The following is a 22,451-nucleotide window of genomic DNA, read 5'->3' as shown; positions in this document are numbered from 1 at the left end:
GGCTGCTTCTTCTCTTCTCCCCTTCTCTGCCACTCTGCCAGAGAGGCTTGGGGATTTTATGGGTACAGGATGGGGGTTGGGATGGACCAGGGTGGTTTTGGAAAAGGCAGTATTCAGGTGGGAAAACATGAATGCCTGTTCTCACTTTGGGCTGTGGGTCCAAATCAGGGTTCACACCAGGCTTGAGGGTGTGACCCTCACCAGGAATGGTTCTCTTCTACCCGGTATTTCCCTGACTCCTGTCCATATCATTTTGTCATTATTGTTTATTTAAAATTTGTATTTAAAAAAATCCTACAGGTTCATATACAGAATGATCTGGGCATGTACACAGGAAACCATAATGTTAACAGTGCTTATCCCTAGGTACATTATTGTAGAGCTGAAGGAAAAACTTCCCTTTCACCCTCTGGAGTTTCACTGAAAAATCAATTCACAAAAGGCAGATTAATTAGAAAAAAGCCATAAAAATTCATTAATGTGCATGGGGTAGAATCACAGACCGTTGCCCGGTATCCCAAAGGGTACAGGTGCTGAAAGTGTGGATGATTTTAGGAGGGTAGTAAATGATTTTTAGGATAACTAAATATGCCTGAAGAACATTCAGTGGTCTGGGGAAAATTCTGTTGGGCCTGCAGAGTGGGCAATGCTTTGTGACAATAGTCTCTTTTGGTTTGTTGACAAATTTCAGCCTTTCTTCCTGGAATATGAGTTCAGTTAATGAAAACTCAAGGAGGGGAGGAGAAGTGATTACTTTCTTCTTTGGTAGGTCCAGAGTTTAGGCAGATAAAGGAACTACAGCAAACTTCATCCTGTCTTTGGGAGAGGTGGGAAAGGGGAAGGAAAAACGATTATTATTCTTAGTGGGTCCCTCTGGTCTCTTTACGTAGATAGAGAAAAAGTCTTTTCCAGCATCTGTTGATCTCTAAGGGCCTTTAATTCAAAATACTCATTATGCAAGGGAGCCATGTTTGGGGTGAAGTTCCCTGTGCTCTTTTGGTATTCACACTGATTCCTACATCTTCCAGAGACCAATCTTCCTCTACTTTCTGAGTCCTGGGGAAGTAAGTAGAAAGGCTGCAATGATATGGAGTTCCCAACTTTCACCATCCAGTCCAATAGGTGCTACAGACTACAAGTCTTAAAAAACTTGTTCCTTAGATCACTCACAGTTGGACATCAGAGAGCAACAGTAACTACTATGGCTGTTTCAGGAGTTTGTTTAGGTAAGTAAAGGAATTTTTACTTTGCATTTTGTTGCTTTCTTTCTTGCATTTTTGCCTTCTTATTCTTATCTTTTTTGTTTGTTTATTTGTTTTGCTTTAGTTTTCATGTCAAAAATACTGGGGGAAATTTAAATGGGCTAAACTATGAAGTACCCAGAAAAATGATTTGAGGAAGACCATAATAAGAAATAGCAAACTGTGATATTGTGAAATATGTATTTGGCCCTCTGGTGTGTAGCTCCAAAACTTCTTGGAATCTCCGAAGTGATTAAAGTGTCTTTTGCACGCTAATCAGTTAAAGGTATGATTAGAAGGTTGGGACTTTCAGCCCCACCCCCAATTTTCAGGGAGGGGAGATTGAGCATCAATGAGCAACCATTTAATAAATCATGCCTACATAATGAAGCCTCCGTAAAAACCCATAAGGACTGGGTTCCAGGAGCTTCCAGATAGTTGACTGTGTGAAAGTTCCTAGAGAGAGGCCACTAGGAGAGGGCATAGAAGCTCCATGCCTATCCCCTATGCCTTGTCCCATGCATTTCTCCCATCTTGCTGTTCATCTATATCCTTTGTAATATGCTTTATAATAAACGTGTAAACCTAAGTAAAGTGCTTTCCTGAGTTCTGTGAGCTGCTCTAGCAATTAATAGAACTCCAGGAGGGGTTTGTGAGAACCCCTGATTTATAGCCAGCTAGTCAGAAGTATCAGTGACAACCTACTACAATCATGCACCACATAAGTTCATCTCCATCAATAACAGAGTGCATATGCGATGGTGGCCCCATCGTGGTGCTGAAAAATGTCACCCTAGTGGCCTAGTGACTTCCTGATATTGTCATAGCACAACACATTCTCTTTTTTATGTTTAGATATGTTTCAATAAATACTTAGCATTGTGTTACAACTGCCTACAATATTCAGTAGAATAACACGCTGTACAGATATGTAGCCTAGGAGCAATAAGAGGCTATACCATATTGATACCAGTGGGCTGAGGGAGGTCCCCAAACATTGGTGGGACCTCAACCCCAGCTGGTACCCAGGCTCCTGACATCATCACAAGAAGGAATTGAAGGACAATTTGGAAAATAGTGAAAGTACAGAGATTTACTGCAAAGTGAAAAGTACACCCTCAAGAATGGGGAGTGTGGATGTACTCAAGAAAGTGTCACACAATAGGGTTAGGAGCTTCTATCTTTATGAGTTTCTTTAACCAAAGGAATATTCATGAAGGTTCCTGGAAAAAGGTGAATATTTCTTGGAACTGTCATGGAGCTGATGGGTGTGTGATTCAGTATGTTAATGAGTGTATAATGAGGTCCTCTAAGGTCAAATCCAGAAACATGTTGGGTCCAGTGAATCTTAGCTAGTTTGGCTCACACCCTGTCTTTTTAGGGTCATATCAGCCCCTAGCTTCTGCAGCTATTTCAACAGTTTCTTTTCACTAGTCATGTGAAACTGCTCCCTGGGATTTTCTGTTCTCCTGTGCCCACCCTGTATTATTCCTATCTCAACATAGCTTAAGTGTTTAAGTTGTAACACCTAAGTTTGTATGAAACACTCTATGGTGTTCATACAATGATGAAATCACCTAACGACACATTTCTCAGAATGTGTCCCAGTCATTAAGTGACACACAACTGTACTTGAAACTGGCATTTGAGGTAGGGACAGTCTTGTGGGTCTCAGTCCTTAACCTGTGGGATCTGATGCTATCTCCAGGTAGATACTGTCAGAATTGAATTGAATTCTAGGACACCCAGCTGAACTCCACTGGAGAATTTCTTGAGCATGGGAGGGATAAATCTCCACACATTTTGGTGACCAGAAGTGAATAATTCTGTGTTGTGTTGTGAGTAGTGAGAAGAGAGAGAGAGAAAAATGTTTGTTGTTTCTTCCCCCTATTTCTAACACAACCTAATAAATAATCTAACTTATTTCTAACAAAATAAGTTCTTTAATTCCTAGATCCAGAATCCCAGTCTGGAGCTACAGACTGAACAGAGGGAGATCAGAGAGATAAAAAAAAGTCCCAACTTACATCAGAGAAGCCAGGATGGTGGGAGTTTCATGTCAGGGCCAAAGCCATTGAATTTGTTTTAGATAAAACATTATGTTTATTCAGAAGAGGTCGGGGGCAATACAAAGGCAGAGAAATTGTTAGATTCAAGAGCCATCTGGAGTGTAGAAACACTAGGATAGGGTAATGAATTGAATATTGCAGTGTAAGAATTCAGCAAGAGACAAAAGGACTACTTGATATTTGACAATATCTTGGAAGAGAACTGGAATTGGCAGCAATGGATATGGAAAGATTTTTATAACTTAAAATTTATGAAATATATGTGAAATTTCTATCTGAACCAGACTTAAATAAGGTCTTGTTTAACTCCTATAGGGTGGGAATTCTATGATATATTGAGATAAGTATACTACCATTTATTGTGAAAACTGGTTTTCAGATTTGAAAACAACAGGATCGGGGAGCTAACTTCAAGTAACAGCTACGCTATTTTAAAACTCCATGACTCACTAATTTTCTAAGTCTTCTTTTGTTTTGCCATTAGTTTTAATGGCAAAAGCCACAGTTACTTTTGCACCAACTTAATACCAAAAAAGTGATTACATTACCTATTTTAATGTTCTTAACAAAATATTACCTATTCTAAAAGTATTACCTACCTCTAAATATATTACCTATTCTAAAAATATTACCTATTCTAAAATATTACCTATTCTAAAAATATTACCTATTTCTAAAAATATTACCTTTTCTAATGTTCTCAACAAAAATTTGGAAATTGAATAAGGTAAAGAACATTGCGACACTTGTATCATGCTCTTCCTTCATGCCATTCTTATCTTCCTTTTTTCTTTCATAATAAATACTGCCTGTGTGACCTGAAAAGACACATGAGAAAAAATTTAAGGATATATATATATTTCTTTACAAATGACAAATTTAACATAGTACAGTGTGATTTGCCTAAGCAAGAAGAGAAATCAGTTGTGTTTTTTTTTTATGTGCAGGGAACTTGGAAAATATATTACTTCAATCAGAAATTTTTTTAAAAAATCAGAATCAATTTGGGAAAAATCTAGACCACCACAAATGTCTAACAGAAGGTAGATATATATCATTTTGCTGTCCGTATTTATCTCTTATCTCCTGTCCCAAAATGGTGTCAAATCTTTTAAAGTACAATTCATGCATTAACTATGTAATTTCCTCACCTGTTGTTTCCAAAAAATATGATTGAAATTCATTCTAATGTAAGCAGCTAAAACTGGAAATGCCCTGTTCCTAGTGAGGTTTCTCTTCCATGTCAGAGCTGGCAAGTAAACGTAGAATAACTTCAGAATCACTGATTAATCTAGAACAGTTTGTTCTCCATGGTTTACCTGTCAGTTTATTGCTTCAATAATGCTGTTTAACAAACCATCCAAAACCTCAGTGGCTTACAACAACAAGCATTTATGCTCATGCCTCCGGGTTTGAGGTTTGATGGCAATTGGACTGATCTAGGCTTGGTGGGTTGGCTAGTTCTGGTTAAGGCTGAGGGTCTGCTCAGTTTGGCTCCAGACTACAGTTCAGTTCAATTTAGTTCCACATATACTTGATCTGGGGCCTAATGTGACAAGGCAGTGGCTCCCGAGACCTGCTCTTCTCATGGTAGATCATGGGTGGGAAGGAACCAAGCCGTACTAGACAAGTACATTTGAAGACCCCACTTGTATCACCTCTGCTAATCAGCCCATTGGCTAAAGCAAGTCACATGGCCAAGCTAAACATCAATGGATCAGGGAAGTGCACTCAACAGTGAAAGAAGAGGGGACTGAATATTTGCCAAATATGGTCCACACTATCATGTCATGGTTGCAAAAATGTTGCTCATATTTTGTGAAAACGTTGTCTTATAAGTATTTATATCAGTCTATAAATCCTAAAATGGTGTTTTAGTGTAACATAAATATAGTATAGATATGTAAGACCTATTTTAAAAGCTAAGGAAGCCTGGTCTTAACCCAGAGGAAATAGAATAATCTTCCTATTAAAAGGTATTTCAGGAAAGAACCATGTTTTATTTTCCATCAAGACCGTATATACAGAAAATCACTGGGAGGTTCTAACAGTTGTTCTATGTGTATATTGTCCTCCGATATGTGTGAAATTAATGGTATATTAATATAGAGTAAATGAAACAATATTTCATTACACAGTATGCAGCTAGCCTGTGGGGTTCATTGTCACAAGAGGTCATGGAATCAAATGCTATGGCTAGAATTTTGAAAGCTGTTGGAAATTTCTGTGATGACTAATGGCATTCACCATTATTCATGCCAAGCTCCAGGTAATGAATTCTCCCACTTGAGGCTCTGACTGATCACCTTGTGGGTCGAATGGAATGGTCCCCTTTGTGTAGCTAAACAATAGACTATTCATTTGGGAACATCCATATGATTGAAAAACAGATAAAAAACGCATATTGGAGACCTCCAAAAATCATATTATGCTTCTACATTTCTATGTGGTAAGGGCAATCTTATCTATCACTATGAAAACTGATTTCTGTTATTATATATTTAGACCAATTGGCTTTGATCACTCTGAAGGGAAAAGATATTGAAGTTACAGTTATTTCTCAATTGTATATAAATAGACAAATCCATTTTTAATGCAGAATTCCAAACAAAGCCTCGAACTCTCAAAGATAAGGAAAAATCTTTGTTTTTCCTTAAAGATTTATATTAGGATTAATCTAAGTGAGGATCCCTATAGTTACAAGTACAATTTTGCTTTGCTCATCAGTAAATTCTCCACTCCCCAAGGAAATATAGGAAAAATGCAAATGTTAATGTTGGTCTCCAGATTAAGAATACAACATCATTTATCCACCTGCATTATGAAGTGGAAAAATAGCAATAAATTAAGCAGGATAGAGACAACTTTTCAGTTCCTTCTAAACTATTTTTCACAGTGTTGTTTTTTTATTTTGGAAAAATTGAAATCAGCATAAAAACAAATACATTTATATTTTAGTGTGAATAGAAAGTTTACCCTTAGGCCAAAATATATATTATCTGCTAGTTTGAATATGTAACCCCTGTTACTTACATTAATTGCTTTATTTTAGTAAAAGTTATTTTCATGGATGGAATAACAATTTCATCTCTTGTATATAAGCAAGGGAAGCAAAACATAAAAAATCCTTCAGGTTACTTTGAATCATTTATTATTATCAGTAATTCTATGAATAAAAATACATAGTTGAGGGGATAAGGGCTTGAGGTAAATTAGAAAAGAAGTAAGATAAATGAGAGAAAGATTGATGAGGTCTTGAGTCTTAGACAAAATACAAAATACAAAGCAGAGGTAAAGTCAGTTCTTAAAAAACAAAGTTGACATATAGCTAAAAGCCTGTGAAAATTTATATGTCTATTCATACTTTGAAGTATGAAAATAATATTATGGATATGATTATTTGTTGTTTCTAATTTCACAGATGTAGTTCAAAAGCATTTACATCTTAAAACTTTGGTAGAAAGTTATTTCTGGCTACATATTCCAGATTTTTAGTTGGATTACTTTTATTTGACAATATAAGAATCTATTAGGAATACATAGCCCCTCATTAATTTCATAAAAGTGAAAAGAAACAGCACTCATAATTCTCTATTGGAATACAAAAGATGCTTGGCATTTCAATAGATCTATTTTGATTATCAAAGTGATCACAAAAGTCTGTGGACTGAAGCAGCTTGTAATTTTTCTGAGACATAAGTTTAACAGATGGGGTGTAGTAGAACTGTTCCTTAGGTCACCAAGATGGATGCAGCTATCTAATGTTGTACGTCTGAGGGATTGTGGCTGGGAATGCCAAAAAAGTTGGCATTTGAATCATAGTTGTTCTTTGCTGCAGGATCTGGAATAGGAAAAAAGTACCTCTACCTTCTTCCTGCCCTCAACATACAGGCTATTTCTCCCACTATCAGTACCTAACGAGACCTCAGCTGAGAAGGGAGTCCAGGAAAATTGTAGAGATGAAGCCTCAGCATCACAGGAAGGGTTTAGAAGCTGGAACTGGCCATAACAGGGGAATGACCAGCCCAAATCTTGTTTAGTTTCTGTGGGGGGAAGAAATTCATTACTAATAATGTAACAGCTATAGAAATAAATGTATGTAAGGAAGTGATGGTATTTGAAAATATGGGGATTTCATAATGTATGCAGGGATATATTGCATAAAGCTGAATTTTTAATTAGTTTAAGCAAAACTGACTATCCTATTATGTACTGGATTGCTGTAAGCTTGTTGAAGAATCACACTTTTAAGCATGGAGGCAATACAGAAGTTTCAAAATCAGCTATTACTGTCAAATTGAATCATCAACATTTACTCTCCCATTTTTTAAAACCACCATTATTTTATATTAATAAAATAAAATGTAGTCATGATATTTTATAGAAAAACCAGAATATACAGTAAATATAAATATAGAAAATAAAACTATAACTTCAGAAGAGTGAAATAACTTCTGATACATAATACATGCATTATTTTTTTCTCTCATTGTATTTTGTAATTGGTCATTGCTGGTACACAGGAAAACTATTGAGTTAGACATATTTATGTTATATATAGGCACTCTATTAAACTCTTTTATTAACTCTCTTTATTCTCTGAAGATTCCAAGTAGAAAATCATGCTGTCTATTAAAAAAATTGGAATTCTGTCATCTTTAAAAAATTATACCAATGCCTCTTCATATTACATCTAATTTGCCAGAACATAAATAAACATTATACTTTTCTTACTAAGTTGAGAATGACTCTTGGAATTAACTTTTCACCATGTTTACTTGTATTACTCTTATAGTTTTTAAACTATTTGTCAGGCACTGGTTTGTTGCCACATGTACAGGAAGTATTCTGTTGTTATCTGGAAGTAAATTATACTTTCCTCAGGTATTTTATTGTTTTAGAGTTCCACATTTAAAAAGAGGTTTTCAAATATATATTCTGAATCACATTCATTGAATAAGATTGAGCTATCAGCAGCTAAAGAGTGCTGAATATTGTACTAGATGCTTTGGTGAGGAACAACTAAACCCACTAAGACCAGGAATTGTTGTTTTCGTTGCAGTTGGTTAGGTAAAAGAGCTGTCATAGGGAAGGCATGATAAAGATACCAAGCAAAAATAAGAGTTAATATTGAGTGCTTATAATGTGCTGGTCACTGAGCTTTCACATTGATTATTATAATACTAAATCTTCACAATTATCCTTCGAGGTAGGATTTGCAGTTATGTAAATGATGAATCAGAGGTCCAAATGAGCTTGAAGTTCTTGCTTAGGTCACTTTAATCCCTAGCCTCACCCAGTTTAGAGTGTAGGCAGCCTGATCTAGACTCTTCTTAAATATTATATAACACATTCCTCTGAGAACTTAGAAAGACGTGTCAAGTAGATGCTAATAGGTCATGACAGTTTTATGGAGTTTTTAAAGATGATGTGGTATTTTGAGAGCGGAGAACAATCTAGACAGCTTCTCTCTAATAAGATAGTGGTGTGAAGAGGCCAGGACTTGGGAGAAACAATAGTTAGACCATCTAACTGAACCAGAGGGTTTATAAAGAAGAATCATGATGTTGGGCAAAGACTAGGAAAATAATGAATGCTAACCTAAAGATTTTCCTTCTATTATTTTACTTTGTAAGTAGTGGGGAACAACAGAGGAGACGGAAGACTATGAAATAATAACCCACATCCAGTGGGCCTTCTAGATATCTTTCAACAGTGAGGTTAGAAAGGGGAATGAAGAGATTTTATCCTAAACAATGATCAAGCAAAAGAGACTTGAAGAAATCATAAGCAGCAATAATGAAGGCTGAGAAAAATATGTGACATATGGAAGTGAGCTACTTTGGATGTGCTAAATACTTTTACTTTTGCCCGTTGCAGCCCCAAAGAGGGCAGTCAGTGGGAATAAAGCCTTGGGTTCAAAAGTTCTGATGCAATTTCTGTCTTCAGAATTCTATCAAACTGAGCTGGAAATATTTTTATCCAAATCCTCCTAAGATTTCAGTTAGCCTCCAGCTATGCTGAACCACTTTCACACTGTTTCAAACCTTCCATTTTTTTTATACCTGAAATATGGGTTTGCCTTATCTTAAAAAGCACGTGTATGCATGCATGCACACACACTGCACCCAACAAAAAGACTACGGAAAATAAAAGTTACAGAAATCTTTAAGAATATCAGAAAAGATTAGCTTTATATCCTGCTGTGGGGGCCTCATTCACGCTTTCTCACGAGTTTGTTCGTCCATAGAAATGACCTTAGAAACAGGGATGTGTTATAAAGCTTTATTCTAAAACACATTTTAATTGACTTTCTAAATTTAAGATGGTTCTGTTTTTAACCATTTTCAGACATTTTGTGTATACCTTAAATTATTGAAAGTCTAATGCTTTTTCAGCAGCTGGCACTTTTCAGTCAGAAAGTCCATCCCATCTTATTTAAATAATCAGATGCGTGATGACTGGCAACAAAACTATTTGTAATTATGATTACAACTAAAGGTTCCATACTTCTACTAAAATTTTTAGCTGCCTCAATCCACAGTTCCATGTGAAAAAGGACATTTGCATGATTAAATCTGAGAACCATATTTTAGTCATTTTACAAATGTTCACCAGAGTAATTTAAATATATGTGTTAAATGCAAAATATTTTTAGATGATAGTGTCAAAAATATAGTGAGTGACTGATGCCAGAAAAAAAGTGTAACTTTATGAAAATTCAAATTTGCTACATATTTTAATCAACTTTAAATTTCTTTTCAGATGTATTATTTGAAGCTTTATGGAAAGCAAATAGAAGTTAAACTCTAAATCATCACTATCTCATAGAAATTTCTGCTTGTTGGAAATGTAGTATACCTGTTCTGTTCAATACAGTAGCCATGAGTGACACATACTCATCATTTGAAATGTGGCTGGTGTGGCTGATGAACTGATTTTTAAATTTTATTTAATGTTAATTAACTTATAAATAACCAATGAAGCTAGTGGCTACTGTTATCAGACAATACAATCGATAGTCTGCAAGTACTTACAGTTGAAATATCTCAGTGTATATTAACCTTTCAACAAGTAAGTGTTGCTGCTTCTGTATTTTTTGCATTATTAATGAATCAATAAATATAAAACAGAGGAATCAGCATTCATACAGACACACACACACACACACACACACGTGCATACATATGTTGTTTCAGTGCTTAAAACAATCGATATAGTAAAAATCCATTGCTGCTAAATGAGGAGAAAATCTTCAAGTAACCAGATACTTTCTCACAGGTGAGTTCTGGTTCTCCAGAGATGGTTCTCTGTTAAATGTTTGGTTTATATATTTATATGTATCTATATATATTGGAGAAAATACATAACACTATGTGTTAATATATATACATACATGTCTCATCATCTTGGAACATCAGAAATGAACCGTTCTCCTCTTTTCTGGCTAAAGGCATTGAAAAGACTCTTAATGTGTATTTTGTTGGTTAAATATATGTCCTTCAAACATCCTGGCTCTATACGTCTTTGCAGGGTCTTAAAAATATATCCAAGACCTATTTCACTTAGTAGCCCTACTTAATGTACAGTTATAGCTGTTAAAGGTTAACTCACGGTCTCACACAACAGAATAAACAAATGGTAGCTGTCACACAAAATTATTCACCCTCTACCTTTCCAAGACTTGCTTTTGTGGCGCTACTACTGCCTGGATCCCTTTCTTGTTTTTTACCCCCTACATCAATTGATTGTAGATGTTTTTGGTGTTTTTCCCCTTCTCATGTATCACCTATTTTATTCAAATATGTAGGTGGAATATTTTTAAGTGAATCAATAATGAAGTAGTTGAGACCACAGGCCTCATCATCCTCTACATGCTATTAGTATTAGATTCCCAAGGGGCAACTGTGCAGTGAACCGAGGTAATGAGGTTGATAGTTCATGAAGGGGCTGATGTGACAAATTGCCAACCTGCTGCAGGAAAGCCTCCCTAACCCTCCAGAAGGCCAATGTTATTCCAATTTTCGTCCAGTTTTGCTCTCATTCTAAATGTGCCAGTGCTAACACCATATTTGAATGATTTAAATGGATACACTCACTGCCCCCCTTAGAAAGGAGAGCACCTGGCGGCATGTACATTTATAATCACCTTTTCAAATTGACACGCTGTCAGGGTGAATTTAATCAGCATTTGTCATAGATTTTAAAGCACAAAAAGATGTTTTATTTTTCATAACTTATGTTGGAGGTATTTGTGAAACCTGTATCTTCTTTTGCTGTTCTGGATCCGTAAGCACTTTTTAGCTCTATTATTACTCTCTTGATAGTCATATTAATGGACTTTTGTTGTATTCTCTCATAGTTGAATGAAACATCTTGCAGGCATCTTTTCACTCCTTTTCTCTCCCTGAGTGTAATTCATATAAGAAAGGCGAAACTCAACTTATTGAAAAAGGCTCAAATATTATGTCAGGTGAATTTCTTTATAGAGTTTTTTTTAAGATTCATCTTATTCTTTGCTTTCATGTTCATCTCTTCATCCTAACTTTAAAGATTTTTTTTTTTTTACACGAAAGTGTTATTGTTAGCAAATGGACAATGAAAATGAGTCATCTGTGACTTTCAGGGGAAATTTTAGCTGGAATTGCACTGTCTGTGCATCAAGTCTTTCACAAGACATTCATAAGCATTTTTAAAGAAGCTTAAACTTCGTAGAGTGGTTCCCAAACTACCATGAGTTGACCTGCAGAGAAGCCACTGGACATTGTGTACTCAATTTCTGAGAGTGAAACTAAAGCATTTTTATACATAAAGGTGCTAAAATAAATGTTTTAATTTTTTAGATGCCTCTAAAATTCCTATTTTGCATTAATGACCTCCACAGCTTAATAAAAAATAATGTTTTAAAACTTGAACATTGACCCCTATAGCCCCGAGACTCTAGCTTCTGTGAATATATACAGCACAAGGGTTTTGTTTTCGAAGTCTTTAGGGATTCAGTTCTCTAACCGTCACATGTATTAGATGACTCTGGCACATCAATTTTGAACCTACATTGTTTCACCTTGTGTTTAACTGTGAAACACTTCAGTTATTTTCATGCTATTTCTTAGGCATATCATATGTTTTGTCTTCTTATCTAGACCTTTTTTAAATTACAGATTCGGCAGGTACCTGTGCAGGTTTGTTATCTAAACTTTTTGAGCTAAGGCACATATAGTGCCTTTTGTCAGACCTCGGCTGTAAGATTTTCAGTAAATGCTGGTTAATTGTGTCCTATTTGTTATCAGTTGCTCCTGCTATTCACTGTGGGAATTTCATCATCTTGTAGTTTATTACCATGAGGAATCACTTTTTACCTTATACTACTCAGAGATAGCGTGTTGCACATTTCAATCATCTACTGCTCAGCCAGAGAATGTATTTAAGTTTCAGACGCTTATTTTTATTTTATTGCCCCAGAGGGCACCTTTATTCACTGAACATCTATCTGTTGAATGCTGAGGTGGGTCAGGCACAGTGCCAGGAACAGGTAAACAAACAGACACAAATTCCTCTCCTCACCGTGTTTATGTTCCAGAGAGCTGCATTTTCTTGTAGCTGATAATTTTTCAAGGAACATTAGGAAAAAGAAATGAATAAAAGACAGGCATGTTAGTGCCTGTCCTCTGAGAGGCAAATACCAATATAAGATAAAATGTGCAAGGATTTTATTAAGAAAATGCCTGTGTGAAAGGAAATAGAACCAGTCCAATTATGGCTTGGCTTGGCTGACAGAATTCAATCTAAAATGGTGGGTTCTAGGTGCGTGATAATTTTGTGCCCTGTAATCAAGAATTTCATCAATATCAGAATCCAGTGAAAAGTTTCTGTTTCTCAAAGGGTGTGGAATTCTCTGTTGCTGATGGCATGGCCTCACTTCAGATTCATAGGGGACTGTATCTTAGAAAAGTTTCCAGTACAGTAAGTACCTCTTACTTGCCTTGTCAACTTGATGTTGTCACTATAACGAATTGTGTATTGTTCTATGGGGTGTCCTGGTGTTCCAGATCTCTGTGTAATATACAATGGAAGAGGGCAATTTATCGCAACTGCACAGCAAAAATTTAAATAATTTTGCTGCTCATGTGAATGTAAATATTTCTGATCCTCCTTTCTAATTGGAATACAATGGAATGACTTTATACTATGTACATGGCATCTTATTAATACATTCTAACAAAGATACCACATTTAGCACTGTAGCTATGACTGGGGCTGCTGCCTGGCTACACCTGTCATCATTCTCTAAGTTCCCTCTGATTTCAGCAGGAGCCAGAATTAAATAGAGATATGATAGGGACAACAATGCTTAAATCTGTTATGTCTGTCATGGTGGCACTAATCTGTACTTTCCCCCAGTGATTTGATATTGGTTTGGATGTATTTGGGAGGAAGGGCAAGAGGAGGGGGCAGTTTCAGAAGTTTTCATTTGGCCTTCACCAGTATGTTAGCTCTTACTCTATAGACCAAGAACTCAATGTGGAAGTTAATTCTAACTGCCGTTTATGCACTCAATGATTGGGAAACTGATCATCCCTTGTCTGGGGCAGGCAAGCCCACTGGGAGTCAGACCGTAACTAGGACCCTCTTGTTACTTGGCCTTTATAGATTTCCACTGTAACAAGCAGACGATGATGAAGTCTTGTGTCTTTAAATATCAATGTCAACCCAAATCCTGTTTCCAATGCTCCTCAAAATGTCTGATTTAAAGCAGCAATTTAACCGTTATTGGTTGGTCCATTTATTTTTCCTCTAAAGACACTATGGTCTATTATCCATCTCTACAATATTATCCATCTCTGCTGGCCAAGTCCTTTTGGATTCTCCTCCTACCTTACCTATTTTATGAACACTGTGGGCTCCTGGCTTCTGGTGATTAAGCACTGCTGTTTGACCTCTATTACTTTGGGGTTCTTCATCCCAAAGGATGTTAATGAGCTCAGTTATATGAGTGTCTCTCCCACCTGCATGCCTGGCCTGCACAGAAGAGCTGCCACTGCACTTCTTACTGATGTTAGTGTCCTTCTTAGCAACACATTCCTGATGGCCTTGGAAAATATAGTCTCTGGGCCCCTCACATGGAGCATACTCCTCTGGTGGATTTTCTGGCTTCACCTAATGTATCTGGCTTGACCTAGTAAGCAAGCCTCATCATTTACTTTTCTCCATTTTTGTGTTCCTTTTTTTAAGCTCTGCAAGGGGATACAGGCATTTTTATGTCACTGAGACATCACCAGTTTTTATTCCAGACTTCTAAGAGCCACACAGCAGTGGGCAGTGAGTTTAACCCATCCCCCAGGGTCCTTGCTAGGGTGTTAAATCTCTTCTCAAGAAAGTGTTCCCATGTCAAATGAACGTCTGCTTTTCAGCCTGACATTCTAGTTCCTTGATCAAGCACCTTCACCATCCAATTTCAGAGAACATCTGTGGCTCCTGCTGGCACATGCCAGCTAGTTCTTTTAATTTCTTAGTTGTATAGTCTTTTCTCCTTTATCATGCCAGCATGCCACCAGTTGGGCTATGCTGGGAATTAGTCCTATTTATCAACCCAATACCTAGGTTGGAGGAGGTGGGAAGTATGTGATGGGAGCCCCTATTGCCTTGCGGGGGAGAGGCTTCTGCAGCATCCTCCATTGCAGTGTACTTACCAGCTCTTATTAGGAAGAGGCAGACCACTTCTCCAAGCCTAGGGATTGGAGGCAATGCAGAATCCACATCCTCAGAGGCATCCTTCCAGATGTCTCCACTCATGTTTTCAGGATTCCAGGTTTGCCTGATCAGCATCCTGACCTCAGCATAACGCACCTTGGTTGGAAGTTCAACTGTCTATCGAGCTCGACAACTCTCAAAATTAGACCTTCAGGCTACTTTTCCAATTATGTCTGTCCTTCTACTACAGGCGATAAGGTCCTCTTTATAAGCCATAACTTGGGCTTTGTGTTTATCAAACTCACTGTTAACAACTCTCATCTCTCATTATCCTTGCAGAGCATAAGCACAACTTAACAGTAACCAGCCAGTTCTGCTGCCTCAGTAGGCATATGATATGGTTTGGGTTTGTCCCCAACCAAATCTCATCTTGAATGTAGTTCCCGTAACCCTCACATGTCGTGGGAGGGACACAGTGGAAGGTAATTTAATCATGAGGGCAGTTACCCTTTTGCTGTTCTCATGCTAGTGAGTGAGTTCTCATGATATCTGATGGACTTATAAGAGGCTTTTCCTTCTTTTGCTTGGCACTTCTCCTTGCTGCTACTGTGTGAAGAAGGATATGTTTGCTTCCCCTTCTGCCATGATTGTAAGTTTCCTGAGGCCTGCCCCATCATGCTGTACTGTGAGTCAATACAATCTCTTTTCTTTATAAATTACCAAGTCTCAGGTATGTCTTTATTAGCAACATGAGAACAGACTAATACAGTAAATTTGTACTGAGGGTGGGTGCTGTAAAGATAATTGAAAATTTGGAAGCAACTTTGGAACTGGGTAACAAGCAGAGGTTGAAACAATTTGGAGGGCTCAGAAGAAGGCAAGAAAATGTGGGAAAGTTTGGAACTTCCTAGAGACTTGGAGGGCTCAGAAGACAGGAAGATGTGGGAAACTTTGGAGCTTCCTAGAGACTTGTTGAATGGCTTTGACCAAAATGCCAAATGATAATGATATGGACAATAAAGTCCAGTTTGACATGGTCTCAGATGGAGATGAGGAACTTGGGAACTGGAGTGAAGGTCACTCTTGCTATGCAAAGAGACTGGCAGCATTTTGCCCCTACCCTAGAGATCTGTGGAACTTTGATTTTGAGAGAGGTGAGTTAGCGTATCTGGTGGAAGAAATGTCTAAGCCACAAAGCAGTCAAGAGGAAGCAGAGGATAAAAGTTTGGCAAATTTATAATGCAATAGAAAAGAAAACCCTATTTTCTCAGGAGAAATTCAAGCCAGCTGCAGAAATTTGCATAAGTAACAAGGAGCCAAATGTTAATCACCAAGACAGTGGGGAAAATGTCTCCAGGGCATGTCAGAGACCTTCACAGCAGCCCTTCCCATCACAGGCCTGGAGGCCTAGGAGGAAGCAAATGATTTCGTTAGCCAGGCCCAGGGCCCCCCTGCTCTATGTAGCCTTGAAACGTGGTGCCCTGTGTCCCAGCTGTTTCAGCTCCAACTGCAGCTAAAAGGGGCCAACATACAGCTCAGGCCACTGCTTCAGAGGGTGCAAGCCCCAATCCTTGGCAGCTTACACATGTTGTTGAGACTGTGGGTACACAGAAGAACTGAGGTTTGGGAACTTCTGACTAGATTTCGGAGGATATATGAAAATGCCGGGATGCCCATGCAAAAGTTTGCTGCAGGGGAGAAGCCCTCATGGAGAACCTCTGCTAGGGCAGTTCAGAAGGGAAATGTGGGCTCAGAGCACCCATACAGAGTCCCCACTGGGGCACTGCCTGGTATAGCTGTGAGAAGAGGGCCACCTTCCTCCAGATTACAGAATGGTAGCTCCACTGACAGCTTGTACTGTGTGTGTGGAAAAGCCTCAGACACCCAATGCCAGCTGATGAAAGCAGTCATGAGGAGAGCTGTACCCTGAAAAGCCACAGGAGTGGAGCTGCCCAAGTCCATGGGAGCCCACCTCTTGTAGCAGTGTACCCTGTATGTGAGACATGGAGTCAAAGAATATCATTTTGGAACTTTAAGATTTAATGACTGCCTATTGGATTTTGCACTTACATGGGGCCTGTAGCCCCTTTGTTTTGGCCAATTTCTTTAATTTGGAATGGCTGTATTTACGCAGTGCCTTTACCCCCCTTATATTTAGGAAGTAACTAACTTGCTTTTGATTTTACAGGCTCATAGGTGGAAGAGACTTGCCTTGTCTCAGATGGGACTTTGGACTTGGACTTTTGAGTTAATGCTGGGATGAGTTAAGACTTTGGGGACTGTTGGAAGGGCATGACTGTGTTTTGAAATGTGAGGACATGAGATTTGGGAGGGGTCAGGGGTGGGATGATATGGTTTGGCTGTGTCTCCACCCAAATCTCATCTTGAATTATAGTTCCCATAACCCCACATGCCCTGGAAGGGACCTGGTGGGAGGTAATTTAATCATGGGGGCAGGTACTTTCAAGCTGTTCTTGTGATAGTGAGTGAATTCTCATGAGATCTGATGGTTTTATAAGGGGCTTTCCCCCCTTCTCCTTGCTGCCTCCATGTAATGAAGAACATGTTTGCTTCCCCTTCTGTGATGATTGTAAGTTTCCTGAGGCCTCCTCAGCCATGCTGAACTGTGAGTCAATTAGACCTCTTTCCTTTATAAATTACCCAGTCTCGGGTATGTCTTTCTTAGCAGCATAAGAATGGACTAATACAGCATATTTTCCCAGTGTTTTCCTAGTTACTCTAAAATATTTTCATGTTTTCACTATAAGTACTGCTCAATCCTTTTGTACTGGTATGTTTATTTCTATAGAATAGATAACAAAAACATGGGATTTTTTGGTAAAAGTAAATTGTAAATTTTATATATATATATATATTACTATACAGTATTCCTGTTCTGTTTCTGTTGTAGCCATTCATGTTTTCACCAGTAATCTATGATATTACTTATATTCATCATACTCTCCAATATTGAATATCAATTTTATCATATTCACCAATCTTGTACATGAAAAAAAATGTTCTCATTGTAGTCATAACTTGCATTTTCCTGACTGCCAGTAAGGAAATATTTTTAATGGCCATCTAGTTTTTACTTATTTGTTAACATTTTTTGCCCACTCCTCTATTTCATTTGCCTTATATTTGTATATGAATATTGCAATAGAATCTATTTGTATATGAATGTTGCAAATAGTTTATTTGCATTTTGACTTTACGTAGCTCTTGGTATGGTATTATTTCCTTTAATGTATTTATATATATATATATATATACGTATAAAAATATTTGCTTATACCCTATGTGTTTTCAACCTTGCTTAAAAGCTGAACATACCAGAAGACTATACAAAGCATCTTAAAGTTTTTCTTCTAAATATTTTTCATAATTTCTTATATGTTTTCATCTAAATTTTCAAACTTTGATGCATTTGAAATTTATGCTCTTATATGGTAGAAAGAATGTATCTGTATTTTTTTTCTTCCATTGGGCAAGACAATTATACCAGGACATTTATTAATCCTTTTTTGGATTTTTTGTTGTATAAATTTAAGATATACAACTTGATGTTTTGATATAAACATCATAATGAAATAATTACTATAGGTAAAAAATTTAACATATTACCTTCCATAGTTACCTTTCATAAGGTTACTATGAAATTCATACATTTTAGGTAAGAGCACCTAAAATCTATTCACTAAGAAAATTCTCAATATTTAATACATTATTAATTCTAGTCCTCCTGCTATACATTAGATCTCTAGACTTATTTATCTTACATAACTGTAAATTTGTACCCTTTGACCCATATCTTTCCATTTCCACTGCCTGATCTGTGGTAAATTCCTCTCTACTCTCCATTTATATGTAGTCAACTTTTTTGTTTTTAGATTATACATGTAAGTGAGATCATTTTTTTTCTTTGTCTTGCTTATTTCATTTAACAAAATGTCCTCTCGGTGCATCTATATTTTTGCAAATGGTAGTACATTATTTTGTAAGACTGAATAATATTCCATTGGTGGAATATTATTTCACAATTTCTTTGTCCATTTATCTGTCGATAAACACCTAGGTTGATTTCATGTCTTGGCTATTGTGACTAGTGTTGCAATGAAAATGGGAATGCAGATATCTCAAGGTACTTACTACATTTTCTGTGGATATATTCCCAGAACAGGGATTGCTGGGTCATATGGTAGTTCTAGTAAATAATCTTCTTGTCAACTATGTCCAAACTTAGTCATAATTCAACTACAAAAGTTTTTTTTTCCTTCAAAAACTCTATTTTTAAATTTCAGGACTTCTTAAAATACATTATTTCATATCTAACAATAATTATTTCTTTTTAGGGCTCTTTGGTTGGTTGTCAATTGATTTAGCAATATTTTTTCTCTCTCTATTAGTGGTATTTTCTTTCACTACATAAAAAAATACATATTTCAAAATGTTTCTTATTTTATTCATATACTTTGGAAGTGTGAAAAAAGTAAAAGGCATAAGCATATTTGTTCATTTCTGCTTGAACTGCTGACTCTGTGATAAAATGCAGTTCTTCTGAATAATTCTTTGCAGATAAAACAGGATAGAGCACTCGGCCCCCTGCATCTCTGATCTGAGTCACTGCATTCCTTAAAAGACAAATGACCTTGGCCTGGCCTCTTCCTACACATAAGATAATGTCTGACAGTGATAGTGATTATGCTTCTCCAATCTATAATTGAATGTTCTTTCATAATCTATAACCAGATGTACTCTTATACCCAAACTTTGATGTGATTTTGCACATACTGAATCTTCACTACCAGTATATAAACTGTGATTTAAAAGACTGTCTTGGAGCAGTCTGACAGAACTGCTCCCAGGCTATAGGCCTCAGTCTGTAATCCTCACAAAGACTTCTGAATAAAACTAATCTTAATTTTTTTAAAGCTTAATTTTATTTTATTTAGTCAACAGAAGTTTATGTGACTAAGTTGATTTAGCCCCAGTCCCCTGGGGCCCCCAATTCATTAGCTTCTTCCTGTATTAACATTGGAGAGACAAGAGATCCACTCATTGTCTCAGCTTGCATCACACTCCATCTACACTACGAGATGTGTGTGTTTCCTCTAGCATGTAAGTTCACATAAAGTCTAGCTCCAGCTTTTTCAGACTGTGTTTCAGGTATATGTTCAAGTAGGGATCCTAACTGCAGCCTCTTGCTTAGTGGGGCATTTTGTCTCCATCACTGTGCAGGAGCAGAAGACTCAGCCACTTTTGCTTGCTTCTGACCCAGCCAAAGAGTCCTACAGTTTCATCCTATTTCCACATTATTTTCTCTTTAATCTCTAATAGAGATACTTGTTTAGTTTTAAGCCTAAACATGTCCTCTTAGTTTTCCCTACTTATATTTTATGCATTCTTGCTTTATCTTTGTTGTGGACACAAAATCTGACACTGTCTTAATTAGAAATTATTTACTACTGCCAAATCAAAATGACTCCCAAAGTTCCTTAAGTGTTGGGTCTACTGATAGAAGTTATTTTGTTCTAACATGATATTTGGAATAAAGAACAGGTATACTCACTTTATTGGGCCTCACTTTATTGCACATAGCAGATATTGCATTTGTTACAAATTGAAAGTTTGTGGCAATCCTGTACTCAGCAAGTCCATTGGCACTGTACCATTTTCCCACAGCTTGTGCTCACTTCATGTCTCTTTGTCACATTTTGATAAACTCCCAATATTTTACACTTTTTAATAATTTATGTATTTGTTATGGTAATCCATGATCAGTGATCTTTAATATTACTATTGTAATTGTTTTGGGGTACCACAAACTGTGCCCATATAAGACAGTGAACTTAATCAATAAATGTACATGTTCTAACTGCTCCACTGACTGGCCATTCCCCATCTCTCCCTGTCTTCAAGCTTCCCTATGTCTATTGCCTGAGACACAACAATATTCAAATTAGGCCGGTTAATAACCAAACAATGTCCTTAAGTGTTTAAGTGAAAGGAAGAGTCACATGTCTCTCACTTTAAGTCAAAAAACCAGAAATGATTAAGCTTAATGAGGAAGGCATGTCAAAAGCCAAGATAGTCTGAAAGCTAGGCCTCTTGTGCCAAACAGCCAAGCTTTGAATGCAAAGGAAAAGTTCTGGAAATAAATTAAATGTGCTACTCTAGTGAACACAGGACTAATAAGAAAGTGAAACAGCCTTATAACTGATATGGAGAAAGTCTTAGTGGTCTGATGAAAAGATCAAACCAACTACAACCTTCCCTTAAGCCAAAGCCTAATCCAGACCAAGGCCTTAACTCTCTTAAATTGTCTGAAAGCTAAGAGAGGTGAGGAAGCTGCAGAGGAAAAGTTGGGAACTAGCAGAATTTGGTTGATGAAGTTTAGGGAAAGAAGCCTTTTCTATAACATAAAAGTGCAAGGTGAAGCAGCAAGTGCTGATAAAGAAGCTGCAGCAATTATCCAGAAGATCTAGCTAAGATCACTGATGAAGGTGACTACACTAAACAACAGTCTTCAGTGTAGACAAAACAGCCTTCTATTAGAAGAAGACATGATCTAGGGCTTTCATAGCTAGAGAGGAGATGTCAATTCCTTCAAAGTTTCAAAGGACATGCTGACTGTCTTGTCAGGGAGTCATACACCTAGTGACTTTAGGTTTAAGCCAATGCTCATTTATCTTTCTTGAAATCCTAGGGACCTTAAGAATTATGCTAAATCTACTGTGTCTGTGCTCTGTAAATGCAACAACAAAGCCTAGATGACAGTATATCTGTTTACAGCATGGTTTACTGAATATTTTAAGCCCAGTGTTGAGACCTACTGATTAGAAAGAAAGATTTCTTTCTAAATATTACTGGTCATTGACAGTACACCTTGTCAGCCAAGAACTTTGAAGGAAAAGTACAAGGAGATTAATATTGTTTTCATGGACTGTATCCTATGCCAAGTATAGCCTTACAAAATGTAATTCTTGATAATACTTGAAAATTGAAATGGATATTCTGCAGCCCATGGATCAAAGAGCAATTTCAAATTTCAAGTCTTGTTATTTAAGAATTACATTTTGTAAGGCTTTACTTGCCCCAGATAGTGATTCCTCTGATGGATCTGGGCAAAGTAAAGTAAATTAAATTCATCATTCTAGATGCCAGTAAGAACATTTGTCATTCATGGGAGGATGTCAAAATATCAACATTAATAGGAGTTTGAAAGAAGTTGATTCCAACCCACTTGGATGACTTTGAGGAGGTCAAGGCTTCAGTAGAGAAAGTAACTACAGATGTGGTAGAAATAGCAAAAGAACTAGAATTAGTGAAGTCTGAAATGGGATTGAGTTGCTGTAATATCATGATCAAACCTGAAGGGATGAGGAAATGTTTCTTATGGATGAGCAAAGAGAGCAGTTTCTTGAGATGGAATCTATTCCTGGTGAAG

The sequence above is a fragment of the Pongo pygmaeus genome, chromosome 3, assembly GCF_028885625.2.
Source record: "Pongo pygmaeus isolate AG05252 chromosome 3, NHGRI_mPonPyg2-v2.0_pri, whole genome shotgun sequence".
In the NCBI taxonomy this organism is placed as follows: domain Eukaryota; kingdom Metazoa; phylum Chordata; class Mammalia; order Primates; family Hominidae; genus Pongo; species Pongo pygmaeus.
This window is presented reverse-complemented; position numbering follows the sequence as displayed.